Raw genomic sequence first — 5785 nt, 5'->3', positions numbered from 1 at the left:
AAACTGGGCCCAGTGCTGTTCTACCATCTACCATCTGAGCAGCACCACACTGGCCCCCCTTTCCAGAGGTGAGAGAGATATGCCTGCTGTTTCCCACCCCCTCACGGACCCTGCAACCAACCCACAAGGACACAGGTGATGGCTTTAGAGTCCCCATCTTTCATAGCCCTGAGTAGCCAAGGAAATAAGTCTAGTCTGAATTCCTACTTGTCCACATGTGACCTCAGTCTCTGAATCCTGCTTTCCCATTCAAACCTTCCCAGCAGGGAACATCTTCAGAGTTGTTCCTGGGAAGCCAGGGACACAGGGGAAGGGACCACAGAGAACTACAAATGGACACTGGTGCCATAGACTCCCTCACTGCCTATAACATCCCATGGACTCAGCTTACAATGATAGACCATGGAAGAGCTAATTCATCTTCATAGCAAGCACAGCAGTCTCAGAAGTCATAAGTTCACATTATTTCAACAAGTATTGAACAACTAATATTTGTTAGCACTGAGGAAAAAATATTAGGTACAAGGAGTTCCTTGAAGGCTTGAAGAAAAGACAAACTCTCCTACACACTCTGTTACATAACAATCAGACAACAGGCAACCCGGGGCTAAACACAAGCCTCCTTGCTGCTGATGGTGGCAAGCTGTTATCATAGTCCTACCAGCCATCAAAAGCATCTCCACCATAGACAGCATCAATATAGCATCAATACAGGAGGCAGGAGGCCAACTCCCTGCTCATCACTGTATTACAAATCCAAACCTCTCCCAGGACACAGATCATATCTTTATAGGAGGTAAAAACAAGAAGTTACCTGTTTTCTCAACATACATGTGGAGATAGAAGGTAAAGGGGGCATGACTGGACTAGTCCAGTGAGCTCGATGGCCCCCTGGGTCAGTGGTCCTGAACTTGAGCGGTGAGGCTGCTGGCACAATGGGAACATAGAAGGAAATGGAAATAAATGAAAGGTCAATTAGGACTGAGTCTCAAAGGGAAGACAGAAGAGTTTGGGTTTTATTCAGTAAGCTATAGGCAGCTATCTGATGTCCATTAAAGGAAGGATTCCACGAGAACTGGGTTTCAGAATAAGCCTCTGCAGGCTAGGTGGGGAGCATGCTAGAGGCCAGGAGAGTGGCCAAGAGGTGAAAGCAACAGAGTGGTCGGTCACCTGAACCTGGGCAGTGGCAGTGGGGGCGGGTGAGGAGGACATGGAAGCCAGAATAGGTACAGGTTGGGAGGTGGCTGGACACCGGGGTGATGAGCAAAGATGCCTGAAAGTCAGGGAGGATGACAATGTTAGACTTAGATGAGGAAGCACTTGGGAAGGAAGAGGACTCCAGACCCTTGAATAAACAACAAAGGAGGGACTCCCAAGTGAGCTCTAGTCATGGCTATGTAGGTTGGAGAGCAAGATGGTCTAAGGCTGAGGATGCTGGGCGGCATAGTTCCAAAGTGCTCACCTTGGAAGAGCCATCAGCCCAGACTGCTCCCAAGCCTCTGTCCCCTGCAACTGGGATGGGGCTGTGATGAATGCAGGCTCTGGAAGCTGTGAGGCCCTGAGTGCCTGATGGGGACGGTAAATATTTGCCTGGCTGAGAGCCCCAACTGGAGATGCTGTAGCAGCTCCTCCACACGTGGTAATCGACGCATCTCTCGTGGAGGGCTTAAAGAGGGGAAGCCATCTCAATGATGGCACTTCACACTCCGCACTTGACATTCCTAGGCACTCCACAGGCATTAGCTAATTAATCCTTGAGTCTGTTTAGCCCCCAAAAGAACTCCCGGAGGCTCCACTTCTACCCCATGGGCGGGGAGCTCCATTCCCTGCTGAGGCTCAGGATCCAGCCAGTGGGGAAGACTGCCCTGCAGATAGCCATTCCCACTCTACATGCGCACAGTACATCAGTGGCTCCTCGAAAATCAGGAAGATGGTGTGCTGGATAGCTTTATTGTCAACTTGACACACCTGGGTTCAGGGAGCCTCAACTGGGGAATTGCCTCCATAGGACTGGCCTGTGAGCATGTCCGTGGGGCATCTTCTTGATTGTTGAGTGATGTGGGAGGGCCCAGCTTGCTGTGGGTGGTGTCATCCCTGGGCAGATGGGCCTGTGTTGCATAAGAAAACAAGCTGAGGCCGAGCGTGGTGGCGCTTGCCTCTAATCCCAGCACTTGGGAGGCAGAGGCAGGTGGATCTTTGTGTTTGAGGCCAGCCTAGTCTACATAGTGAGTTCCAGGACAGCTGGGGCTACCAGGAGACCCTGTCTCAAAAAGACCAAAAAAAAAGAAGAAGACAAGCTGAGAAGGAGCCGGGAGGCAAGCCAGTAAGTAGCGTTCCTCCATGGCCTGTGCTCCAGCTCCTGACTCCAGGTTCCTGCCCTGAGTTCCTATCTTGGCCTCCCTCAGTGATGAACTATGACCCAGGGTAAGACAAATAAACCCTTTCCTCCCCAAGCTAGTAGTGGTCAGAGTGTTTTGTCACAGCAATGGAGAAACAAATTAGGACAGATGGTTTCACTTTTTCGGATCCTTCCTAAGAAGGTGGTAGGGAGAGAGAGGCAGGAACAGAGCTCAGTATCCACTCCAGTCCTTGCTAGCCGTAGCTCTCTACACACTTCATGTGTTCCTAAATGTGTTACGTATTTTCTCATTTAATTTGCAAACTCCCAAGATATACATACTTTCTTAGATTAAATTCTTCCAGAAGGAATCCCTGAAGCAAGGAGCCAAGTTCAAGCAGGCAGCATTGGTCCTAGGAAGCACAAGAGGTGAGACCATGAATGAAGGAGTTCCTGAAAAGGATGCTAAGAGAGCACCCCGTCACTGTGGACACATGAGACTCCATTTGGGGGGCTCTCTGGGGATCTGTGAGCATGCCTCAGCTGGCCACTGATGGCCATGGGAGCTTGGGGATTTATTCTTCGTGGAAACACCAACTCCCAATGAGAGCTGATCCATGCCTTGTACCCTATCAAATAAACCTCAGAGCCCTTAGGCAAACAGCCACAAGTGTTTGTCAGAAGTCACCAGGATAGATGAGGAACGGTGAAAGCTAGACAGCAAGGACAAAGCACCAGCAACATTCATTGTGACCCTCCTGGGTGAGGCTCTGAGATTGTATCTAATATGACCAAGGTCATACAAGGTCACGAAAGTAGAAAGTGCAGAAATCTAAATTTAAATGGAACTGTTTTGCTCCAGTCTTTTTTATAGTCAAGTTTGTGTCCCTAATCTCTCTCTCTCTCTCTCTCTCTCTCTCTCTCTCTCTCAGACAGGGTCTCAAATAGCCCAGGATGGCCTCAAACTCTTTATGTAGCCAAGGATGACCCTTGAGCTTCTGATTCTCCTGTCTCCATTTCCAAAAGTGTTGGATTACAGGTATGCACTGTTACGCGGTGCTAGGTAACAAACCCATGGTTTTTGTGCATGCTGGGTAAGCAACTCTACCAACAAGGCTACAGCCCCAGCACAAAGTCTCTGTTCCTTGAACTGTGCACTAGCTTCCAAGTCTAGACTTCCTCTTCTCCCTCCCTTCTCATCCTGGACACAAAAATAAGGTACAGTCCTGTCTTCAAATGATGTCCCCTCCCCTTGAATGGGCCTTGCCTGCAGATATCTCTGAAATAAAGGCTTGACAGAAGGCCTACCTATTGAGAATCTGGAACCTGGTGGGGCCGGCTTGATCTTTTTATAAAAAAGTGTGTGTGTGTGTGTGTGTGTGCATGCATGTTCATGTATGTGCATGTGGAGGTCAGAGACAACCTCAGCTGCCATCCTCAGGAAAGTGGTCTACCTGCTTTGAGGTAGGACCTCTTTTTTTTTTTCGGCCTGGAGGTCATTGATTGGGCTCTGGTAGGTGGCTGGCCAGCCCCAAGGATCCTCCTATTTCTATCTCCCCAGCACTGGGACTGCAAGCACATCATCAACCTTATATTTTTACATAGGTGCTAGCGATTAAACTTCGGCCTTCAAGCTCCTGAGACAAGCAGTTTTCTGACTGAACTCTTTCCCTAGCATACTTTGGTCCTTTAATTCATTTGATAAACTTCATGAGGCACAGACGTGCAGGGTTTCAAAGGACTGTGAATTCTCCACCCCAGGGCCCCTGCTCATGCTGCTGGGCTCCTGCTTTGGTTTTGTTTGCACCAGCCAGTAGTGAGCTGGTTGGAGAACTGAATTTGGCAGGAGGGATTTCTGTGCATTTGGGGTACTCATTTGCTAGGCATCTTCACCAGCTGAAACCCCAAGGATGGCAGCCAAGAGTTGGGGAAGCCAGCAACTTGCCAGGAAGGCCAAACCCTCCTTTGTAGCTGTTTTTGTCTTGACCTGGGAAGAAATACAACATTTCTCTCCCTGAGTGTCCCTTACTCAAAGTCGTCGTCTTCCCAAGCTAGGACTGCCCCATCAGGATCCAGCCCCAGGAGAAAAAGTGGGGCGAAGGGCTAGCTAATAAAATGGACAAATGAAAAGGGGCAGGAACCTGGGTCCCGGAGCTGGGGCTGCCCACCTGGATTAGAGAATCCACAAATTGGTAGGTGCAGGAAGTGGTGGAGGAGAGGCCAGCTATAAGGAGTAAATCTCAAGTTTGGAAGCATGTATCTCAGCAGGTGTAAGAGTCGTTAGTGACAGGTGGCCCAGAGACAGCTCTCAAGAGACAATTGTTTGCAAGAGGCAAAAGTTTGCAAGCCAGTTGTTAAAGATGCTATTAAAAATTAGATCATATACATTTACAATTCATTACATTAAAAATGAAAAGGGCTGAAGAGACAGCTTGGTCAATAAAGTACCTGCCATGCAAAACATGATCCCCAACATCCATGCCAAAAGTTGGGCACAGTCTTTGTGACCCCAATACTGAGGGATGGGTAGAGACAGGTATCCCTGGAGCTCATTGGCTAGTCAACCTAGCTCAAACATTGAGCTCCAGCTTTGGTGAAAGACCCTGAACCAAAGGATAAGGTGGAGACCAATCAGGAAAGATAGCTAATGTTGACCTCTAGCCTGCACGCACACAAACAAAGGCAAAAATACTCAGATTATCTCGCTAGGTTTTGAATTTATTTAGAGCTACTGCATCTGTGTGATAGGAGTTCTAAATGGTGGTGGCTGCCACCATCTCTTCCCAGCACAGCAGTTCAGCACAGTGTGCTGGCTGCACAAAATGGACTGTGGTGGTATTAACCCCAAAGAAGCTGGCAAACACTAAAAATGGAACTGGTAAGAGGGATGCTTTTGGAAGCCCTTGTCAAGAAATTCCAATGGACTCTCATCTGAACATTTGAAAATTGCCCTGTTCTGACTTTTTTCTAGTTCCCTGTCTAGAACTTATAATGCTAATTACTCTTGCCTTTACTTCTCCTTCACATCTCCTAGTCACTATTCAAGGATTTTCTTTCTCTTCTTGAGATAAGAGTTATGCAATTTGGGAGTCTTTTAGACAGACCCACTGAAGGGATACTCCAATTGTCTCACCCTGCACCCCTGTTCAGCATGGAAGAAGCCAGAGCGGTCTGCGTCCTGATTCCCTATTGGCAATTTGGGTAACCCCTTCAGAGGATGGTGTGATAAGAATAGGAGGTAAGAATTGGCTAGGCAGTTAGGGTAAAAAGACCCAAAGAAAACTAGCCAGTTTCTTGCCTAAAAGTCAAAATGTCCTTGGCCTCTTAGCAACATACTCTGTTGCAAAGGCCAAAAATGTCTAAAGTATTTGGGAGCGTGTATCTAATCCTTAAAAGATTTTAGGGTTACCTCTTCAGAGGGGGGAAAGTTAGAGTAGCAAAAACTCC

This window comes from Nannospalax galili, unplaced genomic scaffold (assembly GCF_000622305.1).
Source record: "Nannospalax galili isolate Female #2095 unplaced genomic scaffold, S.galili_v1.0 scaffold83, whole genome shotgun sequence".
Lineage (NCBI taxonomy): Eukaryota > Metazoa > Chordata > Mammalia > Rodentia > Spalacidae > Nannospalax > Nannospalax galili.
This window is presented reverse-complemented; position numbering follows the sequence as displayed.